Raw genomic sequence first — 26,767 nt, forward strand, 5'->3', positions numbered from 1 at the left:
TACTGTATGTCTGGTTTTAGGGCTGTGACTAGTCACCGGGAGCCATACTGTAGCTGTTTCCATGCATAGTCACCCTAAAGAACCCATTAATTCCCACTGCTATCAAAATAAAGATTGCACCATCAATGTATAAGCCCAAGAACCGTACGTGCTAAACTTTATCTAAACTTCATCTATTTTAAATTATTCCAACCTTTCTGAGCTGAGGCCACATAGAATCATAAAGTAGGTCTTTTGATGGTGAAGCTTCCAGAAATGTTTATGTTTACCAAGATACGTACAGTAGTCACAAAACCTTAAGGCTAATGGAACTGCAATGATTAATATGTCATTAATCAGTTTGTTAAGTGGGAATAATAATGCTTAGTGTGCGCAAACTTCTATTTTTTCAGTCCAGTTTTCAGTCCACACTATTTATCCATAATGTATAAATGATAGATAAGGGGTCAGGACAACGAGGCCTTTTCGTGGAGGGGTCAGAATGAAATTTGGACTTCAGTTTTTCGTCTGTGGTAGCCTACTTATATGTCCATGTGTGGTCCAGCCCTGCTATGAAATGTAGCATGTGCTAATAAAAACAACTTAATACTTCCTTAGGTTAACATGAGCATCAAAGCAATATTTTTAATACTTTTTATTAACACATTTTATTACAATCCATAGGGCTGGACCACACATGGGCAAATCATTAACTTGCGACAGGAGTTTTCCTTATTAAGTGAAAGATGAACAATTTCTAAGATACATTTTTAAAGTTTTATTATTATTACACATATTTAGATTTTATTTGAGAATAACAAAAATCTAATGTTTTAATTAGAACTGTCAGGCTCACTATTTAAAATATTTCCTCCTAAATCAGCCAGTTACTGTAAGAGCTCCTATTCGCATTAAGATGTTCTGTGAGTATGGCCCAAATTCAAACAAATACTAACAACAATTTCCAAATACAATATGGATTAAACATTTCATATAGGTTATACTGTTGTTTTGACTGATAACCATATGTTTTCCATGCATTGCACGACAGTGTCACTCCCTAAAAGAACAGATGTGTATACTTGTTCCACTGAATATAAATGAGGATTTACTGTTTTTCAGCCATACTGTTCACTGCACCTGCATCTCCATGTGTCTGAAAATCCTTACACCTCGGGAAACATCATTAGCAAAGACTCTGCGCCTGGAATTATTGTAGCATCAGGTAAGGTTTGATCAGTGCAACCATGCCTTTGTTTACTCCCCTTTCTCATTAGCGTCTACCACACAGGACCTCCTGGTCTCTCTCCACTTCATTTCCAGAAGTCACACAGATTCCTCTTCATAGTGCTCATTGTAGTCTCTGCTCTCATGTAAGAATGGTCTTCTAATTTGAAATAGAGCCTGTGTGATTTCGATTTCAACTTCCATTGCAACTTACGCATTCAGCAAAATTGTTTTTGCTGAATGCGTACATGGATGGGTAGATCTATGTTTGAGTAAATAATATGTATGTATTCCCTCTGCATTCAGGTGTGATTGGACCTGAATTGACCAACAATAACGTCAGCATTTTCATCACTTCTGATGCTGGTAACACGTGGAGAGAGGTACATTATGCTGACTGCAAGATATGTGCGTTTATAACCTGTAAAACTATATCAAAGGGAGAATATTGATTTTTCTCATAGGTTTATGAGTCCATAAATCCGCTAGATGAGAAAACCTTTGATGAATGATGCATAACAGCATTGACTGACTTGGGGAGGCACTAGCTTTTGGGAACGCAGCTTCTGATATTGTGGCTGTATCGATTTGTGTACTTTTAACTTATTTAGTGTGTATGTACTCTCATCATGCAGTACAATGCAGTACAACACACACAATGTACATACTGTACATTTAACCGTACATTTATTTAAGTTCCTTTTCATGTCTGTAGGTGTTTGAGGAAGAGCACAGTGTTTTATTCTTGAACCAGGGAGGAGCTCTGGTCGCCATCAGACACACGCCTCTGCCAATTAGGCACATCTGGTAGGTCTCCCCTAAGACATGTTATTGAATATTTCAAAACAGGTGGTAGAGTAAGCTGAATGTTTAAGCACTGTCGCTTCACTGCAAGGTGGTCCCCAAATTAATTCCCACTATGTTTGTGTGCGCCCACTTACAAAATGCTCTTTGCTAATTAGTGTGCTCCACTAAAATATGTTCATTTCACGAAACACACAACATGACCCTTCCCATTTAAATTCCTGAGTGTGAAGCAGATCTCTGAATAATCTCCATTGTCATTGGATTGTTATAGACTTTTACTAGGTAGCCCATTAACCTGTGTGAATAGGCCATTGGTCAAACAATCACGATTACGCTTTGTCTGTGCGTGCGTGCATGCTCCCAAGTCCCAAAGCTGAAAGGCAAATCTTCACTACATAATACAACATTTCAAAGCAATAAACAGAACAGAACAGCGATTTCCTCATCGCGTGACATACTGTAGCACTTAGGCTATGTATAAAAACAGTTGCAGACACTTGGGGGTAAGTCGGCAATCAAAGATTTAAATTTACCGTATGTTATGGGAGAGCAGATCTTTAATTTAAGCTGTAGGTCATTCCACGTGGTTGGGGCACTAAAACAGAAGGCTGTTCCCCACATCTGTGTTTACATTTGGGACCTTTAGTGTGAGCCAGTGACTGGAGCGTGTCCTGTATGTTAAAGGGTTCCAATCCAGCAGAGCTTTAATATGCAACGGTAAAGTTCCATCAATTGCTTTAAAGATATCAATGTTTATTTCGCCTGTCGGCCAAGGAGGGTCAATCCGCTCTGTCATAAAAAAAGCCATATTCCAAGGTACTTGTATTCAGCAACCCTTTCTATGTTAGATCCGTTCGAGGTAGTAATATCCAAGTAAGACGCGTGAACGCGGGAAGCGAACGCAGCTCGTAAATTGCAATAACAATACACAGACACACACACATACACTATTACACACGTTAGACAGCTATGTGTGGTACACACACGTTAGTTAGACAACTAAGCGCTGTTTTGGCAGTCTGACACAGACACACACACATACACACACACGTTAGACAGCTAACGCTAACTGTGCTGTTCTGCCTGGCATCCATAGTTAGGGCTCATTACGTTTGCAAAAAGTTATTAAAATCAATTCCCCTGGCCCTAGAGATAATTTGTCATAGTATTCATAGAATTCAATCACAACACAGAAATCATGATGTGTAAGATTAAGATTCTAATGGCTACTGATTTCAAGTCTAGGACTAAACAGTAATGTGTATTCTACTACTATAGAGTATTGTATTTGCATTTCATGCTTTGGTATATAAAGGAGCTTTCCAACTCCAATGTCTAAGCATCCAACAACCTGTCAGAGTGCATATGGTGCACACCGTTCTCTGAGTGTGCATATGGTGCTGTTAATAAATATAATTTTAATAATGTATTGCCACTGTGTTTGTGGAAACATTCCTAATTAAGCACACTTACTCACTGCAAGAACGATTCAGTGCAGCATGACATTACAGGCTTCCAACAGAATATCTGTAGCCAACATGTGCCATCTGGCTACAACAAACAGAAGGTTAATCAACAGAGACAAAGTGTAATAATAATGTCATTTTGTAGGAGACTTGCAGGCTGTTGAATGGGAAGAATATACTTGTCTTGTCTTGTCTTGTCTTATCTTGTCTGCCTCAGCTGAGTCACACATAATAATCATCACACAAAAATAAATACAGCCAAATTCAGAGATCAACCAATGAATTCCCAATAGTGTAATCACACCCAGAATCTAATCTAATGCACAGAGTTGGGATATTTATTTACTATTTGACGCCTGTGTCATGATACATCAGGTGCACACAATAACACAACAGTCCACACAGATAAAATGCTCAAACAACCAATTACCACAATAAGACTGAGGTCTTATTGTGTTCACACACTGTAGCACTAGCAACCTACTGTAGCAACAATGTAAAAACAAAACACATAAGCACAACTTAGCTGAACGTGCATGCATTCATCAGGTGCCCTACGGTGCTTAAACAGACAGTACTACACCTGTGATTAGGCAATACTATATTATTGTTTCTGATTGTTTATGCCCTATTTGGAAACTAGACTGTACAACACAAGTCCAGGGAGTGTATTCTCAAACCAATGGGTCTTTGGAACAGTGGGAATTAGTTTATGGCATGTAGGCTACAGCGTGCTAACATGTCTTTATTTAGGGCATGAGCTTTAGCCTACATTTTAAAATGTTATTTGAAAACATTTCTTCCATCTTACCTGGCACAAAATATTTTCAGATGGGGCTCCGCAGACAAATACACGCCCAAATTAGCAGCTACGTACACTTTAGAAACAAGGCCAAAAAACCACAACCACTAATATTAGTATAAGCGACTTTCAAGCCCAAAATTATTTATAATAAGCAGACTTGGCAACACAGGCTGAGCTGCGTAGATTTCTCTGTTAAGCCTTGTTCTTGATGTTTTTAACACATGCCCTTTGGTGGCACGAGATTACCGGTAGATACAGTAGAACAGCCTTTCATGAAAGAGACTACATGAGTGTGTGTATTGGCTGATTTATCCTGTGTGAATTCATTTATTAGATCAATGCAGTCCCTGAGGAAGCTTGATGCAACCAAACTCTGCATACCTGGGAGTGTATTCTCAAACCAATGGGTCTTTGGAACAGTGGGAATTAGTTTATGGCACGTAGGCTACAGAGTTTGGTTGCATACCTCCAGTAGTTGGTAGTACACTCAAGACACTGCCCCCGCTGCCACACTAGAGTTCTCATCAGGCCCGAAAATTAAGGCCCTGCCCTAACTGGGCTCTCATCAAACCCTGTACACTTAAGACACTGCCCTCGCTGCCACCCTTAGATCTCCATATATGGAGCTGACCTGTTCTGACATTCCATTTGTTGATCTGACCACATCAAACCCTGTACAATCAAGACACGCTCCATATATGGCCAGTACATAATACAATCCATATGTTGATCTGACTCCCCTTACCAAAGCGGCAGCACTCGCCCAGCAGTCTGCTGTCACCTAGGCGGATGCGTGCATGCAACCTCGCTTCTCGCCCTCAGGCGTCTTACTGGTGTATACCGATTGGTGTGAGATTTATACAAAATTGGCAGTAATAGCAAAAAATATGTTTTCATGGTGGCGCTTTAACTGGCCAATGTGAGACATTTGGAGCAACGTTTTTTACTCATGACCTCCATGAGTATGCCTCCTTGTAGTGTGGCATTTCTTCCTCAGCCTAGTGGGAATGTGCTGGCAAAGTTTCACAGCAATCGGACGCTACATTCTTGATTTGAGGCATTTTGTTCAAAACAGGCCATCTTTTGAAGCCAATCTAAGTCAATCAGGATTAAAATGAAAGTCTGGGTATCGAGGCTAAATCAGGATAGAATATGAAACATTGAGGTAATGTGTACCGATTTGACAAATTATGTTTGGACAAAATCCTTTGAAGTAACATTAAAAATGTGTATTGCAATGATATGCCTCCTGGTGGCGCTATAACAAGCCGATGTGAGATTTTTTAAAGATATTTTGGGGGATTTTTGCCTTTATTGATAGATCACAGTAGGTTGACAGGAAGATGGGGGGAAGATACGCAGCGAAGGTGGTCGGGATCGGGACTCGAACCCGCAACACAGCCTGACAGGGACGCGGGATTGCCAGCCTAGGTACCCGGACCACTAGGCCGGCCCCGGGCCAGAAATGTGTTTTTTACTTTGCCTCCAAGGAGTATGCGTGAAATTGAATTCCGAGCAGGCCAAAGGTGCCGGAGATTAGCTGCTCACAGATGGACTGATGGAGGAGTGTTTATGGAAGTCATGTTTTGTAAAGACAAATTAATCATTTCCCAAATATTTACAGTCATCCATTCATTACCGGTATATTAAAAAGAAAATCTATATGCGGTGTTTCTTCTGGTTACACCGCTGCACACTCACCAAACAGGAGCAAACAGGCTGTATCAGTTGTGCACCGTAGGGAGGAGAAACACTGCAAACCGGTGCAAAACATTTTCAAGTTGAAAGCAGGTGAATTGGATGAACCATAGGTTAATTTGAATGTGAGTCTGCCTAGCGTGGCCATGTGATGGACTGGCACCTGTCCAGTGTTTCCTCCTGCCTTCAGCTCATTGCATGCACCACCTCACTCCACCCCTCCCACCCCCATCTCCTTTACCCTGAATTGGAAGAAGCAGGTAAAGAAAACAGAAGAGACACCTTCAACTTGAAAAGTCCGACTTTGCTTTTGTTCGATTTGTGACTGTCTCTCCCTGGGAATTCTGCCCACTCTTCTCCCATCAGGCTGAGTTTCGATGAAGGCAGAAGTTGGAACAGATACAGCTTCACGTCTTCCCCCCTTTATGTGGATGGTGTGTTAGGGGAGCCCGGCGAGGACATCCTCATAATGACGTAAGAAACAACAAAGTCCAACGTAGTTAGTTTTGTTATTTATATCACACCCCTGAGAAACTTTTAGACATGACCGCAGCATCGTTTAATATATTATGTATGAAACGTAGAGCAGCAATGTGCAGCAAGTTTTTACCAGCCTGTGAAGCAAATTGGACTATATAGCAGTCGCTGTGCTAGTCACGACTTTTTCACGACTTTCTCCTCATTGGCTTCTCATTGGCTGTCCTTAAAACCAATGGGGAATCCACAATGCCTTCCCATACTAGGAATGGGCATAAGAGCTCCGGTAATTTACCGTCGCCAACTTACAGACCTGCTACTCTTCTAAGTTTTAAATTAACACCTTCAATACCTTTTTCATGCAAAGCAAAGGAAAATAACTAAAGAATAGTGGACAAAAGGGTGACATTCATGCGCTCTTACAGGCACTAGCAATCCAACATCTAACTGTAAACATAAAGAAAAACAACTACGGCTTCTAATAAAAACTGCAGTATTTAATAACATATTCAACTCGGTTTAAGAGACATAGCGAATTTCATTCTTATGAATTCATTAATTCTTATCTAATATAATCCTGACCTCATTGCAGCGTTTCTAATGATCTAATAATGTAAAAATGTGGTTCTTGCTCTGGACCTTTTAAGTCAACTTTAGATGTAGGGTAGGCACCTTCATTTTTTTATTTAGTTTTCGTCACAAATCTTTTATGGGGTCCCTGGTACAAAATCTTTTCAGAAGGAGGTCCACAGCCAAATATATTTTAATTTGGCATGAAATAATTTCAGAACCAATTGTCTATAGGAGTCCTTATGAGTCATTTTCTTTCTTTCCTTTTGTGTCTCTACAGAATATTCGGGCATTTCAGTCATCGCTCTGAGTGGCAGCTTGTCAAAATCGACTTTGGTTCTATTTTCAGTCGAAGGTGTACTCTCAAAGACTACGAGACATGGCAGCTAAACAATGAAGTAAGTAACGGCACAATAATGTGACATTTAACTGCTAGAATTGTTGCGATTTGAGATGCAAGCTTTGCATGTCCCGTTCGCATTGCCTACCTGACGTAATGTGCTCTCCACTCGTAGCTTTTAAAAGTAATTTTAGTGACAGGTCCTAAACAAATTCTCCATAACTGTGGATAGGAAATCTAATTAAATCCTTAGGCAGAGATTAAATGTTGTAAACTAAGCTTTTTTTTTCTTTCTTTTTTCTGTGTGACACATTCTAAGCCATGGCCCTCTCTTCCCTGCAGTATAATAATGTTGAGGCATTTATTTTTATTGCTAATGAATGATGCATAGGCTAGTTGTATTGTTATTATCCATAATTTGAATCTTCAAACTGAGATATACTTTATGATAATAGCCTACTGCAGTGGTTCCCAAACCTTTTCATGTCAGGGACCCCCAAATTGACACTCATCAGCCTGTGGACCCCCATTTGAAAAGATATGCCAGGGAAGATATTTTCGGTTCTAGCAGTGATTCACAACCCGTTGAATTTCAAGGACCCCCAGTTTGACATGAATTAGGGTATGGACCCCCATTGAATGGCATTTTATCTCTGAGACCCCAATGTATATTGTAAAATCAAAGTTAATTTAACTCTGTACACTCTCTGAGATACAAACTATAATTTAGCTGGGGACCCCCTGGAACTCCCTCAAGGACCCAACTTTGGGAACCACTGGCCTACTGTTCAGTCATAAAATACAGCCATCATAAAATATATAATTTAAGATATGATTGTAATACGGACGGTCAAAAATTAAATATATCTTTTATTTTTGACTAAAACTGGACTAAAACCTTTTAAGTTTTCGTCGACTAAAATTACTAAAACTGACTAAAACCCTTAGGAGTTTTCGTCGACTAAAACTATCAATGATAGAAATGACAAAATGTGACTAAGACTAATTAAGCATTTTGTCCAAATGACTAAGAGTGACTAAATCTAATAAGCATTTCGTCCAAAAGACTAACTGATTAAATCTAAAAAATGCCTGCCAAAAGCAACACTGTCTCTCTGAATGAGAGAGATACTCTTTAAGAGTTTTAACTTGACTTCTCTATAAGCTGTAGAACTGTATTCACTCTAATTAACCAATACACCATTCATTTGCTATGATCCATGCTTTCATAGAAAGAAAAACAAGTACACAATGGCAGTCATTCTAATAAAACATTTTGCCTTTACACTAGAGTGACATACATTAGGATATTTGCTATTGTGATATGGCATAAGTGTTTTATAAAAATATAATGATCGGATCGGGAAAGATCGGTATCGGTATGTCTCAATCGGAATCTCAGTCCTTGGACAAAATGGTGCAGTTTGACATGTTTCATCCATGCTTGTTGACAGTTGACATATTGTGTTGCCTCATAGTGACAGTTATGTGTCTGGTGGCTCTTTAACTTGTGCTGATACTGTAGGTCTTATCACCATGTGTAATTCTATCACGCCCTCGCCCGGGGCAAATAAAGCCTGGATATGTGATCAAATGTAGCACATAAAGTATTCTGGTCTATTTGATATCCTTGCAAAAGCAAAAGAAAACAGACAACTGAAATCTTTATCGCTTCACCCTGTCATAAATGATGCTTCATCATTTATGACAGGGTGAAGTTTGGTGAAGCTTTCTGTGTTCTTTGTTGTTGTTATTGTGCTAGGGTGAAGTTTGCATCATGGGGGTGAAGAGAATCTTCCAAAATCTGAAAGCTGACGTCCGATGTGTCAAAAGCAGAGATCAGCACATCTCACACATGTCAGACCCCTGCCCGTGCACAGAGGCAGATTTTGAGTGGTGAGTCTATTCCTCTGCAGGCTCCAGTGTTCACTTTATTGATCTCCATAGACTGCATTGATGCCGTAAAACTGGGACACAAGAATAAACCAGGAAAAGTTCAGTTCCAACGCACTTTATATCTTTTTCTGTAATAAATAACTGAATATAATAAAAAATAAAAAGATATCCATTATGTAGAAGTAACCTTATTTCATCAAATCAAGGGGTAGTAATGGAAATTAAATGCAATTACAGAGTATGTTATTCCTGTCATCACAATCAGATAAATGACCATATTTCTTCAGGGACAGTGCTGGCTTTTAAATTTGATCTGGTGATGTTGACTTGGTTGTGAATGAGAGTTGGATCTTTTCCCCTAGAAGTTTGCTGTTGATGTTGTGCAACATATCCTGAGAGCCAGGATTATTTTTAGCCCCACTAGTGGCAGGGCTCTAAGGACAACCCTGTCAATCAAGTCGCTCTGGCCATCTTTCCAAGACTTTCGTCACAAACAATGTATCTCAGAAACGGCTTCATGAATCTCAGTGGGCGGTCGCACAGCCTCTAGGGGCTGCTAGCGAGGCTTCTAGAGGCACTTTTAGACTCCATGCCAAAGCACCTCTTGTACTGTCCCCCAGATGTGACAGAGGACTGGCATAGGACCAGCTTTGTGGGTGTTCTACTTTGCCTTTGCAGAGGCCCTATGGCCCTATGTTATTTTTGGTTGCAGAGTTATGTTAATTCATGCCCTGGACCCGTTTCTGATAAATCTGCAGCAGTTGTAAGTTAGTATACTTTAATATGGGTTATTTACACATATTAGTATAATATAAATCAGTGTAAATGATTCTAGATACAAAGCGGACAACAGTTCAATTCGTATTAAAATAGGTTTAAAATAGGTGCATGATAATTAAGCAATATTACACGAGAGGGTGTGCGTTACTGTCATTTATGGCACGCCTGCGTTGCTGCAGGAACGAGCCGATGGGCAAGTTCCGTAAGCAGCGCATCGAGTGTAATATTGCGATTATACCCTTATAACTAAGATATTCGATGACAGATGTAGCCACTATATGACCTAAAATATCCTGTGTAGACACCTAGCTTAGCTAGTAGCCAATGCCTGCGGGGACTGCCAAACACAGCTGTTTTTTATGTTTTGATTAGGTGTATGGTAGTCTCTCAACACTCACGTTGACTCACGGCAAATTTCGAGGAAAAACAGGGGTCGCTGTTTTCCCGAATATTTGCAGATGGGATTCTCAGATTGGGTGTACGTACGGTGATGCTTGTGTGAAGCACAGGTAGAGAGCTATTTCAACCAATCAGATCCTGTGGTATAATGAAAATTATCACAACATTCCATGTGGCGTCTCTGGCCAGCCCAGTTATCTCTCGGCAGCGGCTTTGTCATAGCTTATTGCTCAGTTCAGTGTGTTTCTTCTTGATTTATTTCATTTTTCTGTTGTTAACTTCACCAGTGGTCAGTCAAAGGCACGGACTACTAGCCACCTGCTTTGGTCTGTACTCTTTTTCTGAAGTGCCTGATAAATATCAACTCCAGCTGTGAGTTAGACCTCAGAGAGATGTTCATGATGAAAATAATGGTGACAGCAACGCACATACAGTACTCTGTCTAGGACCTAGACAGAGGCACAAATCTCCAATGGTGTGGGTTGTAATATACTTTACAATTACATGTTGCCTTGTGCAGGAATATATCCCTCTCTAACCACAGGAGATACAGTTATTTTTAATGTATGTATGTATGTTCAATGCACTCAATCGCCACCGCAGAGGCCCTAGGTTTGCTTCCTGGCAGCAGTGCCTCCGGGCTTGACCGAGTGCTCCAAAGAACCCTATTATTGGCAGTTGTGTTCACGGGTGGGAAGCCGCCAGCGGATTGTATTCTTATCGCTGCACTAGCGACACCTGTTGGTTGCTTTTCAGCAGGGATGGGAGATTGTGAATCTCTGTGCACAAAGCACATTGTGCCCTTCCAGTGAAACTCCTTGTTGTCATGTGAAACAAAGTAGCTGCTGACTCCATGTGTATCTGAGGGGCGACGTGGTTTTCTACACCCTCCTCAAACGGTGACAGTGCCAACATTGTGGGTTGGCAGCGACAAGGTCTACAGCACACACACAGAAAGAGGGGGGGGGGGGGGGTTGGGAAATTGGGAAGAAAATGAAGTGAAGTGACTTAAGACCTTTTAATACCCCCCCCCCCCCCCCCCCCCCAAAATAAGAAAGAAAGAAAAGACCAGTACTGTATCAAAGGCAAACTATACTATAAAAAACCCAAGTTCACTTGTTTTTGTGGGTCACGGCCTGAAAATGTTGAAAACCACTGCTTTTTGACATTGCCTTGTGGGTTTTATGCTCTAATCCACACAGTGACTATGGGTTCCAGAGGCAGCCTGATGGGAGCTGTTCCCCAGCGTTCTGGTTCGTTCCATCGACCGCATCCAGAGACTGTGTCACTGGAGACACTTTCCTCAACACCACCGGGTACACCAAATGCATCTGTGTTGACAGAGGAAAGAAGTAGAAATAGAAGTAGACCGCGCTTGAATACCAAACAGCACTGTGAGCTCAGTCTTTCAATTCCAGTCATTCTGTACAGGAACAGGTCAGAATTATACATTAGCCAGTAATGATTCTTGGCCCACAAAAAGGGAGGTGTGACTACAAATTAATTGCTTGTATTTATTATTTCCTCTGTGTGTACGACGTGTGTGCGTGCGTGTGAGAGAGAGACCGTGACTGAAAGTGTGTGTTTGTGTTGTGTGTGTGTGCATCTCGGTGGCTCTCTATGCATGTGCATTTTCATATGTGTAGTAAATGTACAGTATGGCAAGCAGATAGAGGTTGTGCAGTGTCCAGGTGTGAGTGTGTCGTTCTGCTTGTGTCTGACTCTGTGCACTGATCTGTATTTTTCGGATCTGTGAGTGTGCAGTGCTTTTACCTGTATTCTCTTTGTGTGCTCCTTCAACGGCGGGTGTCACAGATATCGCAGGGCTTTGTCCAACAACTGCACAGCGGGGACCCTGTGGAGGTACAGCCCCAGGCGACAGAGATGTCCCAGTCAGGCCCCCTGGGGGCTCCAGCTTCTCACCAGCGAGGGAACCATGGTAGCCACTCTGGGGAAGAATGTCTCGTTCCTGATTTTCCTGGAAGAGGTGCTGCTCTCACCTCAAAATACTGTGTATTTCGTACATAGTATAGAAATTCACGTACTGTAAAGAGTCACGTTAATTTAACTCTGAGAGTGTACAAATGCTCCCCCCCTCTCCGTCACTCACCTTAATTTGCGCACCGGACATACTCAAACATGTGGTGCACGTCCCGCCGTCCCGGGCCCAGAGCGGCTTGGAGCGGCAGGCGGACATCGCTGCTCTGACCCATTTTAAAACCCCACTCCTGTCACTCCGCTCGCGCTCATGCTCCGCTCATATGCTCTGCGGTGTAGTGAAAGCTATGTTCAGTCCCCTTTGAGAGTTTTGTGTATAGCATGAATGTATAGAGATTCCATAGCCATAATTGGCAAAACATGAATAAGTAAGACAAGTCTAAAAGCCCCACTAGCAGTCCCTAGAGGCTATGCTGCTCCTTACATCCACCCACCCTGGTTCATAGCCCAATCAGGTCCCCCCATACATCTTTGACATATCAACAAAGGAAGAAGAGTTGTTGATTGTTCATTACAAGAAAAGATAACTATAATTAGTGGGCTACACAAAATCAACATTTTGCTTGTGCCTCAGATGCATGGACTAGATGAAGACATGCATTGCTTACTCTTGGATGTCTGCTAATCGTTTTGATGATTAGGACTGCATGGCATTACATCCTTTGCGAGTTAAAGAGCATGCGCTACTCATGTTCCTTCTGGTAATTTCTTTACCGGGTGGGTGCACAGTCTAGAAAAGTTCTTTACAATCAGAGGGATTACCGGGACTCACGGAAATGTCCTTCAGGCACTTTGTACTTAGTTGGCATGGGCAGCTCCCAGAACAGAAAAACACAAAGCCTTCTTCGATGGTTAAGAAGGCTGTGTGCCGAAATGTGTTTGTTGTTCTGTGTGGCTGCCCGTGCCAAATAAATACAAAGTGCCTGAAGGACTTTTCCATGAGTGCTGGTACATGTAATCCCTCTGATTAATGCCTTTGTTTCACACACAAATACACACATGGTACAAATACAATAATTAGCCTAACAGAAGTAATTCTAATAGTTTTAGAAATTCGCATTGATAATTTGTGATTGCACAAAACAATGATAATGCATGAGATTTGTCACATAAATGACTCAACTCACAGAGGGCAGTCCATATATTAGTAATGCTCAGGTATAGTAGCTGTTCACTTAAACGGTTGTTATCTATTTCTCCATTTCCAAATAAACTCACTGACCGAATGCCAACCGCAATGTTTACTATATATTTTCTTTCAGTGCCAAGTCATGGCCACTTTGTTGAGCCAACCATCCATAGGTGTGTTGAGTCACTGAGTACCCGGTTCGGGCGGTTGACAATTTCTAAACACTACTACAATACTTTATGATGGCTGATTTATACACTGTTTTGTGATCAAATAGACATATCTCCATGTTGTCAGACTAATATCGCACTGCATATTCGCTACTGTGAAACTTAGCTATAGTGTGAAGTTCTACAGGGATGCAATAGCAAACACAAAATAATGAGTTCTCACATCTGCAGTGTGAGAATGACATGCAGGCTATAGCATTCTATTATCTAAGCACACAGTGCACTTACAGTAAAAGCATTTTCATAGTGATTAACACTAATGGCATACACTCTCAACTCTAATCACTTTTACATGTCATGTAGCACAGCTTGATGCATATATAATGTTCTCTAATTTACTTTTTCTTGCTGACCTCACCAGTGGTACTGCTGGTCCATCAAAAGCAGTAACTGTTGACCTGCATTGGCATGTATTTTTCAAACTCGAAATGCTTTTTAGCAGAGAATGTGTGGGTAAAAAAGGTTAAATACTGGCAAACCACTTAAACCCTATTCCCGAATAGTTGAATCCATGTTGAAAATAAATAAATAATATATATTTTTTTCATAATAGCATTTACCGTGAAACATAACGCAAATTACAACAAAGCAGAACATTCAACACACGACATTCACCTACACAGCACAACACATGATATATTAAACCACAAAGTGGAATTGATCAAATCTAAACAACAGGCCCATTTTCAGTGGAACCAGCAGAATTGGGCATTTTAGTCAGGACAAGAAAGATGCCGAGAGTTGTGACATGCTCCCTGACTCCACCTGCTGGTTTCTAGGAAGTGGGTCTTTTCAGTGCTGTCTCCCTTATACTCCGTAGTATGATGGAGTATGATGATAATAACACATCTTCAAAGCTTTAAGATGCATTCTTGTCAGCAAGCGATACCACTGTGCGAGTATAAATTAAGCTTTATTGTTACTGCCTCTGAGCGTGATTGGAACAAAGGCCATGTTGTGTAGCAGTGTCAGAGGCAACAACATATCAGACAGACACGTTATTGCCTGAAGATATTATCTTCAGGTGTACATTCACCAGCTTAATTGCTGTGGAGATAAATGAGCCCCACACTCTCTTGGCAATTGTGGCACTCTCAAAATATAGCTACAACAAAATTCAGTGTAATAATGTGTTGTGTACATTCTACTCTTATAGGGCCTCGGCTCGTCAACAAGCATAACAGTGGACTTTGGTGATGGTACGACCGTATCCTACGCTAACATTAGCTCTATTGAGGACGGCATTGAGCACGTCTACAGTAGAGTGGGCATCTACCAAGTGTCTGCTACAGCACGGAACAGTCTGGGGTCTGACCGGGTGCTCCTCTACCTCCACGTCACCTGTGAGTGAGGAAGAAACGTTGAGCCTTTCTGTTATCAGCATTCACCAGTCACCAGTGTGAGATAGTGCATAAGTAGTTATATCATGCATACTTATAATGTCATAATGATAATCTAATGATTATGCTACTGAAGGTGGACTGGAGCAGGTCCAGCTCTTGGCTCCCTCGGTGGTCGTCAGGAACAAACCAGTTAACCTGAGCACGGTGTTGCATCCCAGCAATGCAGGGACAGTCACCTATTACTGGTGGCTTAATAACAGAACTGAGGTCAGTCTTGTACTTTTTATCACTACTTAATGTCTTAATGGTATACTTGGTTGCACACTGTGCCCCACGGCAGTGGTGGAAAAGGTACTCTAATTTACTTAAGTAAACTTAAGTAAATGTACTTAGTTACTTTCCACCACTGGAACTTGGCACAGTGTGATGTGTGCTTGTAGAGCTGCTATTTACGGTGTGTGACACCGGCGCACAATCAAGTATAAATTGGTCTTTGCTGCTACTGTACCAACTTTATAGCCGCAGGGCGGCATTCCATGTGAGCTATATTTATGAATCCATTTTATTCTTTGTTTCTCTGTCAGCCTGTGGTGTCTTTGGAGGGAGGGATGTCCTTCACTTTCCACACAGAGGGAGTTCACACAGTCACTGTTCAGGCATTGCTCGGCAGTACTGTCCTTCAGGACAAAGGGACTGTGATTGTCTATGGTGAGGCCCTGTTTCTGTGTACAACACAAACCCAGCAGTGGTGGTGATCTAATATAGGCTGGCGTCAAACTGCCTAACACTCGGATGGGCTTCATTCTGAAGGTCCTTACACACTGGGGGTGTTTTTAATTCAATTCAATTCGTATTCAAAATCAGGTTGATTTTTCACAGCAAATAAAGGCATCAACCTTATGAATAGTTGTCTCCGCCAGGCTGAAGGCATTGCAGGGACCATATTTTCGCCACTATCCGTCCGTCCGTCTGTGTGTGTGTGTGTGTGTGTGTGTGTGTGTGTGTGTGTGTGTGTGTGTGTGTGTGTGTGTGTGTGTGTGTGTGTGTCCGTCCGTCCGTACATACGTACGCCCGTCTGTGTACAGCGACTCTCCGGAACCTTTGGCCAAATACTGTGCTCACATACTCCCCGGAGGGAGGACCAAATAATTCACATTGGCCTGGCCCGCCAGGAGGCCGATTTTTGCAAAACAAATGTTTTGACTTCCGATATTACTCCTACATATTTTCTCATCATGCAAATCGGTACACAATATCTCTAGTGATGTGATCAAGACGGATCATATCATGTCATATTCCATCCTGAATGGTTAAGGTTGGCTTCCAAAGTTTGAAGAAGAAAAAACAATTTGTCTGATTGCCCACACATTCCCACTAGGTCCTACATTCTTCAAATCTGCCTCATGGTGGTTTTTACCTATAACTGGGCCAAGCAGTGTGAAACTTTGCACCACACTCCCTAGAGGCCTGACCAAGAGAAAACAGACAAATCCATTGAGCAGTGCCTTGTAGGCCAGGTGTAGCTAAAGCTGCGCTTAAAGGGACACTTCAAAAAATATATGTTAATGACGTTTAGAAGCTTTAGATCACTTTCCTGGGGGTATTTATGTGTGTAATATGTGGTTTTAGATATTTTAGATTGTAGCAGTGAGCCTGTTGTCTCTGATGTCATGGACACTGGTCTCACTACGTTCCTGGACTACAATTCCCATAATTCTTTGGTGCACTGCTCCTCCTTGTGGATAGGGGGGAGAGCTGTCTTACTGAGACAACATGTAGTCCAGGAAGGAAGTGAGCCCAGTGTCCATGACATCAGAGACAACAGGTTCACTGCTACAATCTAAAATATCTAAAACCACATATTACACACATAAAGACCCCCAGGAAAGTGTTCTAAAGCTTCTAAACGTCATTAACATATATTTTTTTGCAAAAAGGGTGAAGTGTCCCTTTAATAATGGTACACCACAGCTATGACCACGCCCAGGGCACCCCTGTGACATCACAGCCGCTAAAGGGTGCTATACACCTGGGTCACAGTGTTTTCTGTGTTCCAGAAATAAACCAATCAGCCGGGCAATTTTTATGTGAAATTCTGAAATATTCGCCAGAGATATTCTTCTTGTTTATGTTTTACGCATTCGGTCAAATGCATTTCTGTCTCTGTTTCACTGCAGAATATTTCCAGTCACACATTTTGGCGTTCTCCTCTAATCTGGATGAGCTGAACCCCGGGGTGGCTGAGTGGAGAAAGGACATCGGCCGAGTTGTCAAGAGCTCCATGGTTCAGGTCAGTTGTAACTGATAGCTGCTATAATGAGCGTTCAAGCCCGACTGATAGATCTGCCTTTATTTAACTTTAACAGCTAAAGTCCTTGTCATGTCTGTCATGTCTGTCATGTCTGTCTGTCTGTCTGTCTGTCTGTCTGTCTGTCTGTCTGTCTGTCTGTCTGTCTGTCTGTCTGTCTGTCTGTCTGTCTGTCTGTCTGTCTGTCTGTCTGTCTGTCTGTCTGTCTGTCTGTCTGTCTGTCTGTCTGTTTCAGCGTAGCCTACCTGCGCTATAGTGAGACCATAGACTGTAAAAGAAATATGGACAAAGCGTTCTCCGGGTCTGATATGGACGTAAGATGGCGATTTACAATTCAAGGACTGACAGGCTTCATGCCTGCGAGTCCTTGAATTGTAAATCGCCATCTTTCTAGATCCGTTTGGGCCCAGCTGGCCATTGGCTGGTCCAGACAACGAGGCGGGACTTCCCCCCCTTCTTCTTCGTTTGTTTTTATTTTGACTCGAGCGGGGGTTGGATCCCGATCATAGACTGTAAAGGTAGCCACGCCCCTCAGAACATACTCGACATTTTTTTAATAAATGGGACCATAATTTTCCTAAAACAATATTATGACATGAGAAATGAGACTTTAAACTAGTGACTGGAAGCAGAAAGTATTAATGACCATGTTTAATAAGGTAATACAGTCTAGGTGAAGTTGGGCCCAAATACATGGACCTCTATGGAGCTATGGGGTTTTTTGGGCCCAATGACAGCGCCACAACAGGCCATTATATGAACTTTCAGGAAGTCAGGATTTCCTACTGGCTTCACTGCCCCCCTGAGTGAGACAGGACAATTTCCTCCCAATCAGTAATGTGATCTATTACATCGCATAACCCACACTGTACATAATTTGGTGTTCATATATTCAGAACGGGTAAGGTCTAGTTATTTTAATTAAAAACACATTCTTTCACATCCATCTTTCTTGACTGATGTGGATGAGCATTGAGAGCATTATGGCAAATGTTACATGATGCGCATTTCACAAATCAGCACCCATCAACCAATAGAGACAATTATATTAGTAAGCATGGGAACACACATTTTATTTCACTTTTAATTTTAATTTCACGTTATAATATGCACATATTCACATTTCTCATCTTAAATATGGGGCCAGAGCCCCCTATGTGTCATCCATCAAATTGCAGATGGACAGAGAGACGCTTCCGGACTCCTCTCAAATCTCAGGAGAGTTTGTTGCTGGGATAAAGAAAGGTCGATAACAAAGTAGATTCTCTCCTGATTTGTCTCGCTTAAAAGAAGCCATTTTAGTGAATATCTTGGAAATATTGTGTGCCTTGTGATGATTGGGTCCAGTATTTAATTCAGTGACCATGGAGTTAAAGAATGGATCATAAGCTGTGGTCACATTCATTCTCCAATTGGAAATGAATAGACCCCAAACATTCTTCCCGTCTCCTAATAATGTGTCCACCCCCTTCACGCAGATACAGGAAGTAAAGTGGAGTTCGTGCCTCTTAATATTTTCCTCTTGAGCAATATGCAGTGGTGGAAAGTGTCAAGTATCAATAGCACAATGTAGAAGTACACTTCAGTTAAAACTATCAATGGCACAATGTAGAAGTACACTTCAGTTAAAAGTATCAATAGCACAATGTAGAAATACTATAAAGTAAAAGTCTGATATTTACTTGAGAAATCAATCAAAATATACTTAAAATACCAAAAGTAAAAGTACTTATTATGTAGAATGTCCCATTTCACAAGTTTTCAGGAAAAAGATAATTTGAAAGCAGCTGGTCTACAAGCTAATGCGTTGCATTGCACCGCGTTGTGTGCTTGTAGATCGGCTACTTTTAAATAGCTGAAGTATATAGTAGGCTGAATCGGTTAATGTATGCTTTGTAATAATAATAATCAAAACCTACAAAGTAACTAGTAATTCAAGTTTTAACTGTTGTAGTGGCATTCAAAAGTACAATATTTGCGTCTGAGGTGTAGTGGGTATATGTCATATAAGTTTTGGACTGATGACTGACATAAGAGGCCACATCCCAGGGGGGGCCATGCTCAGGATGTGGATGATTCCATTGTTGTTGTTTTTGTGAAAGATTTATACAATTTGCAATATAATGAAATATCCAAAATAGCTAGGGACTCAAGGGTGAAAGTGGTTACATTTGCAAATATATTTATTTTTGAAATAGCTTAGGGACAAAAAAACAAACCACTAAGCTCTGGTCTAGAAAGCACAGACAGAAAAATGCTCATCAGTATTACATGCGTAAACTTGTTAAACACTGAAGGCCAGTAGAAGCACGCCCACACACAATGGTTGCCATTTGCCCACCAAGCCGCTGTAAGCCACAAGACTTCAGCCTTGAGAAGACATCAAATCCTCATGTCATGGGCATGGAGAGTGAATATTTCGTGGTAAAGTGCCAAAGTGCCTCCAGTTTTCCTATCCATCGATGTCAAAAAAGCAGCAGGTTATGTAAAAGACCTGGATACCGAGTTATATATATCTCACAGTGGCCCTCGGTATGAAACATTCACTCTGACCTTCTGTCTTGTCATATATTACCATGGTTTACACCAGGACGTTGACAGCAGACCTCTGGTTACGGCGCAAATGCACTTAAAAGCTTTGCCCTTTACCATAGACTGTCAAATTGAATGTTTAACTTGATCTGTATGCTATATCCTGACACTGACAGGTACTTACTGTACATAGATGACATCTGAAGTAGAATACTGAAGACGTTCATATAGTTAGCGCCACCCAATCCCATTTGAGGCTAGACGATACCAATACCATGTCTACAATACAAAAAAAAAGGGAATTAAGGTTCTACACATTAGCATTGTGCCTTCAGTACAGTAGTATTAAATTAACTCTGAGGGTGTCAAAACTGTAGCCTGTTGTAGCATAACATTTCCAGGCTATAAAAAATATCCTTAAAGGGCATTTTTTACACTGAACATATTATTCTGACAAGTTCACCATTTATTTTCTAAAGGTCACAGAAATTCACTGATTCCTATGACCTTTAGAAAACAAAACCAGAAAAGCATAGTCTTTGCTGGTCTTCACTATGGCTAGACCATACAACACAAATCAAATGTGTGAACTAAAACTAGGATTTTGTTTTGTGTGTGTGTGTTTTCTAAAGATCACAGGAATCAGTGCAGACCAGCTGTTGGTCTCAGTACTTCCTGGTTTACCCACGGCAGCAGAGTTTTTCATTGTTCCTGAGAAGAGATCAAAGGACGAATCACCAGATGGCAAGTGGGAACAATTAGATCAGGTACTGTCACAACGTCTATTTAACGAACCATCACAGTCTCAAAATGTACTGTCAAATCTTGAGTGTCAATTTAACCACATTAACCCTGGTATCCTTGTTTTGGGCATGTCATTATACTGTAGTGTAGAGTAAATGAACATAAAAATAAAATACATCCATCCAAGCCTGTTCTATTTCATCAGCTGTATTATAAAGTAAGTGCTATGAATTTACAGATGTGTAAATGTGTTATGGATGCCTTATCACTTTACTGCTTTCCTGTGAAGGTGCCTTTGTCTTTGACTTATAGAAAAGCTAGACCCAGCTAATGTTGTCACTGGCAGTGCCTTTGCATTATCCTTTATAAATACACTATGTAGAGTAACAAAGTGATGAAGAGACAGAGGACAAGGGGACATTGTTTATTATGTTTCTATTTTAGGAACTTAACAGTTGTAGGCACGGCATAATCATGAATCTCAAAACTAAAGATTGAACCGAACTCTTACACGGTTATTAGAGTTATTTTAATTTTATTTCGTTTTTTTTCCTTTTTACTTCAATTTAAGTTTAGTTATAAAATAAAACTTTGTTTTAATTTAGTTTTTTGTAAACATACAATATACTTTAAATTATCTTTTTTTGAAAAGCCTTGTTTTTATTATTATTATTATTATTATTATTATTATTATTAACATACAGTCATAAGGTATCGACTACAGTCACTGATATGTTCTAGGGCAGGCTATAGTTTGACCCACCAGCCATAATACTACAGTAGGTGGTGGAATCAAGTGAGAAAATGTTGCCTATTAGAATACTGTTCTCATTATAGCTCCAGAAATTATAATTGCATCCACAGTACTGACATGGTGTAATCATGCAAAGGTAACGTAAATCGTTTAGATTTGTTCATTTAGCCACATAACTAGAAAACACAGTTCCCTTGATAATACTCAATTATGTCAGTGGTTTCATGGTTATTTTTTAATAATGAGATTTTTTCCCTATTCATTGCTTTAATCACACAGATAATTAATGTTATTTTATTAGAGATAGAGGTGCACTATTACATTAATTTCTCCACTAGCAATGTAACATACAACTTGAGCACCAGAGGGCAATCTTTTCCCATCCAGATACAACTAGATACTGTATTGCAGCATCCCTCACATCAGTAGAAATTACTTTCATTCTTAAATCTCAGTAAGGTATACCTCACAACTTCACTATCATATACTTGTATGAATTTTTACTCATTTATATGGGGCCCATAAACATTTCAAATCATCATGCTTTATGATCATTATAGCGCCCTTAGATTTTTTGCAACATGGAGCTTTGACTCATAGATATTCTGCTGTGCTGTTTATTGCTTTGGTTGCCTTAGAAAGCTATGAAATATGTATGTGAAACAATAAACCGGAGCTGTTGTCGAACTTCTGTGTCCCGGCACAAGGCTCGTTTGTGCATCTTAACAGATAGAAGCTCCATATATTAGCAGTAAACTCAATTCCTCTGGCTCAGAGTTAGACTTGAACTAAGTTAATAGGTATTTAATTACATTGATGCATCATATAATTGCTGCTTTCGAGAAAGGAGACAAACGGTGGGGCATGCAGCCTGTATTGGGAATTAAAGGGATGTATTTATCCAAAGCCTGTCTGATTACCTGGCTGGCAGAGCCTTACAGACAATAGGGTAATAAATCTTCAATTCACTGATGTTCTTCTTCAATGAACGAGTTAGTGTGCATTGCATATGTGTGGCGAGTGCAACTGCGTGGACGCCCGTGTGTGTGTGTGTGTGTGTGTGTGTGTGTGTGTGTGTGTGCGACGTGCGTGTGTTTGTGTTGGCATATGCGTGTGATGTGATGTCTGGAGCAGCTTATTAAAATGTGTAATAGATTTACTGACCCTGATATGCCACTAGAATAAAAAGTAATTATTCATACTGTGTAGAGCAGTCTAATTTTAACCAGTGGAAAGATTTTAGAAAGAGCGAGATGGAATTACCGGTGCATGGCTAAGGACTCAAATGGGTTCTGGGAAGGCGTTTTGGTCTCCTGTTAAATGACTGCTTCATTTAGGTGTGAAGAGCAGGGGAACTCGGGGGCATTTTAGAGTGAACAAATGAAGAAAAAAACTTAAACAGGAATTTTTATATTACGTAGAACATGACTTGATTTCCAATTTGTCCCGAATCAGTGAGCTTTAAAATCACCTAATGGGTAGATTAATTTTGTGAACAAGTATACAAACACACGCCATACATACCTGAACTGTAGATCAAGGAGTCTGTGTCGTCAATGGAAATGGTAATAGATGATATCAGTGATCTCACAACCATTGTTGTCTTAAGGCCAAGCCAGATATAGATGACGTTCTAACCTAACGGTTCTATGCAGCTAAAGTTGACTTATGGTTTAGTTCTCCGTGACATGTCATATCAACGCTTGCTCCTCTTTAGCAGCAAGTAAAAATTATGATTCATAATTCACACTGCTGGGTGAAATGACTTGAGGTTAAAATATTGATGACCATGTAATGGCGCTGCCAGTGCTGCTAACGGAGACGCTTGTCTTTCCCTCCTCCTCCCACCCCTCAAGCTTTCCCAGGTCTTGTTAAGTGCCCTCAACCAAGACCTTATTTGGTTCACAGTCAGGCCAGGGGTAAAGGTGAATGTCTACGCAGCTCGTTTGTCTCCAGGTAAGTCCACCGCACCGCACCTGAAGGCATAAAGATTTACCTTCCCATACAATGTTTTTTTTTTTTAAGTGAAGGGGCATGAAATTGTAAAAACCCTAGTATTGGGTCGATTTGCATAGGATGAGTTATGTTCAACACCATATCGTCGCTGTTGGGTGTTAACCTTGTATATCCAAAACCATTACATTTCAGGATATGGAAAAACAATACCTGTGTTCCGAATGGATCCAAAGTAGTTATTTAGTCACAATGTGTCACAGTGTGATGCGTAATGAGCTTGTATATTGGCTATTTTCACTCATATATATTGCACCACACTGCGTAACACAATGAAGTGTAACAGGGCATGAAAAAAGCAAAAATATTAAATAAATCTAGATACAAGGTTTCTTCCCGACAGTGAAGATATGTATCTCTTTCCACTCAGGAAATGTATGTAGGTAACATTATAACCTTTTCCATTCAAAACCTGCCCTTAGTTTGCGGTTGTTCCCAGAGGGGAACAGCTTATATTACAGTTATATTGTGGCATGCCATCTCTGTAATGCTTGACAAATCTTCACATTTGCTTGACTTAAAAATGTGTGTTCTCTCCTACATTTGACCAGCATTTGCATTGTGTCTCTTTATTTGTCAAAGCCCCGCTTGTGGACAGCAGTGATGGCCGCCACAATGGTGCTGCAGTCATCATGCTAGTCTCAGTCGTACTGATGGGCTTGGCCGTATTTGTAATATACAAGTTTAAAAGGTACAGTATCCTCCTGAATGTAACATACAGTGACACTAAACCGCAAAGTCAAACAGAGAACTTAACAAGGATGAAGTCAGGAGTTCCAGGCTCTCCTCTCATTGGAGTAAATATATATATATAGATTCCCTTGCATAATGGCCCAAGTTATAATCAGTCAGTCCCATTATCCTCAGAGTAAGCACCTCAGTTCTCAGCTCCTAAAACTTTCTGAAACGGTTTCAGACTCTATATAATTCAGAGTTATGGACATCAGCGACACAATAATAGCCCGAGGAATAAGACAATTCTCCTCTGTCTCAATCTGCAGAATATTACTACGAATGACAGTCTAATCAATTCTCCCGGAGACCTGAATGAGTGCCAGAGTCCTGCAGTTATCAATATTCATCTATCTGACAATGTGAGGGTTGACCTTTAGGAAATGCTAAACACAGTCATTCAGGGTGAGTCGCACACTGCAGAATGGCAGGAAAGGTTGAAGAGATAAGTCCTGAGACAACATATATTATACAGCATTGGGTGGGGGTTCACATGGTATAAACATCATCCTGTACAGCCCTCTGCAAAGGAAAACGCTCTATAGTCCCACAGTAGTCTGTCAGCATCCTTGAATTATCTTAACCTCTTTCTAAGGTATAAAATTATCACACACAAACAAATGTGAAAATAGCAAATCTACATCCTCACAGCGCACCGCAACGCGAAATGTTGAGTGCTTATTAACAGATGGGCTATTTTCACTTTTTTGTGCAACATTTTGTGTTGATTTAATGCTTTGGTGACAAAGTGTCGTCTGTCGTGTGACAATTCACTCGGCAACAATAACGCATGTAAGGACAAATGTTATTTTTCACTTACTGGAAGTCAAACGTGACACTTGGAGACTGCATTATTTTACGTGAACGGGAGCAGAAAAAACACCATGAGACCTGCAGAACAACATCAATGAAGCAGCATCAGGAATTGCCAATGAAAGATTGTATGTCAAAAGTAGAAAATGGAATGAAGAATGAAAAACAGATTGAGAACGGATCCGGTGCACCATGCCAAAATGTGAGAGTGCACTGCCCTTTGGAACACAAAACACAATGCAGCAATGCTCTGCTGTCCACACCAGTCAAAAATAGAATATTACACTTTTCATGCTTAGTGAATGGCCTTAGTGAAACAGAGTTGTTTTCTTCCCTCTCCTCCATCACCCTGCCTTTTCAGCTCCAAGCATTTTTGGGTTTTTTCTTTCCTCTCCACTGCAGGAAGATTCCTGGCATCAATACATACACAACGGAGCAGCCAGAAAAAGAACAAGAGGTCATCCCGGCAGTGACCTCTATAGCCATCCCAAGCCCTGGGGGAGCTGTTATGACCTCACAAGAACATGTGAACATCAAGTTGGACTCACAAAGTATAGGTACAAGAAGTCTCCCTTTTATTTCTTTAAGCCTGTTTTATACTTAGTCGTACGATGGTGTCCCTCATCAAAAATAGCTCACAACGAATCACGATGCAATGTGTTCACAACGCATTTGCATCACGATTCGTTGTGAGCTATTTTAGATCTATTTTAGAGCTTGTAGATCTTCTATTTTTGGCCCCTCGGACACTGTCATACAACAGAGGATAATACAGGCAGTTCTCACACAGCATTCACTATTTTGTGGGAAAAGTGTCTGTGTTTTTTATATTTATATTGTGCCCCAAGTACTGTATATCATTGTATTGATATGTTTTTCCAATATACTGTAGCCTACAGTTTTTAGTTGCTGACCTGCTTTTTTAACGCTACATGCTTTTAGAAATCACAGATACCTGTAACTCAACAATTCACACGTGTGAGGCAATGTGCAGAGAATATCAGCAGCAGTTATTTGGTCCCGATAAATTAATTAGTGCTTCAGGAAGGTAGCGGAGTGTTGAAAGCATTTTCATCAAAGGAAATATTGATTGATTTATACTTTTACCCACACAGCTAAACAATATAGCTGCCTGCTACCATCCAAGATAGATGTGTTTGTGCATGTGGAAATACGCCTGTATGCAAATGTCGCTACATAAAATTCCCCCACTGTCTGTTCTCTCTCTTTTCCCTCGCCAGGCTACCTGCCATCTCACACAGACATCAAGCTCCCTGATGAAGCGCCCCATGTGTTTTAATGTTGGGAGTCTATGGCCGACTCGAAAGCAATACATCTTCTTTGGCAGTTACTTCCAGCGAGCTATGAAACCATGGTCTCAGTGAATGGTCTCGAGTGTTTTCCTGCCCATGCATGGATGGACCAGTTCACACTGTGCAGCCCAAAGCCTCCGAGGAGAGTGTACAGATTTATACTTGCTCCTTGAAAAAGGGGGACAGTTTTTTGACTTGAAATACATGTATTTTTGCAAGGACATTGATCTATTCGTGTAAATATTGTACAATCCGAAAATGAGGGAGCTGGAGAGGTTATTTGTCTTAGCTGGTCACAGCAATATGTCTTCTCCAAGAGATAACAACACAGATTTATCGTAATATTTCAAGCTATCCGTTTCTGGTCTCACTTTTGTGATGTGGAGATATTTTAACTGCGTACACACCTTATCT

At 40.8% G+C, this 26,767-nt stretch overlaps 1 pseudogene across 1 annotated transcript in view; it reads left to right on the forward strand.

Annotated features, from left to right (window-relative positions):
• Window positions 1–26,340, forward strand: part of LOC308328860 (VPS10 domain-containing receptor SorCS1-like) — a 49,085-nt pseudogene extending 22,745 nt beyond the window's left edge. Inside the window, exons 11-27 of the transcript in view lie at window positions 1,102–1,204; window positions 1,513–1,589; window positions 1,922–2,013; window positions 6,349–6,456; window positions 7,310–7,427; window positions 9,132–9,265; window positions 11,647–11,760; window positions 12,260–12,431; window positions 14,958–15,144; window positions 15,278–15,411; window positions 15,729–15,852; window positions 17,322–17,441; window positions 20,624–20,751; window positions 23,339–23,438; window positions 24,078–24,186; window positions 25,443–25,597; window positions 26,282–26,340. The product of the transcript in view is annotated as a VPS10 domain-containing receptor SorCS1-like (transcript). The remainder of the gene's footprint in view (window positions 1–1,101; window positions 1,205–1,512; window positions 1,590–1,921; window positions 2,014–6,348; window positions 6,457–7,309; window positions 7,428–9,131; window positions 9,266–11,646; window positions 11,761–12,259; window positions 12,432–14,957; window positions 15,145–15,277; window positions 15,412–15,728; window positions 15,853–17,321; window positions 17,442–20,623; window positions 20,752–23,338; window positions 23,439–24,077; window positions 24,187–25,442; window positions 25,598–26,281) is intronic.
• Window positions 26,341–26,767: the final 427 nt, after the last annotated feature.

Source organism: Protomyctophum bolini (assembly GCF_963924005.1).
Source record: "Protomyctophum bolini genome assembly, chromosome: 14".
Lineage (NCBI taxonomy): Eukaryota > Metazoa > Chordata > Actinopteri > Myctophiformes > Myctophidae > Protomyctophum > Protomyctophum bolini.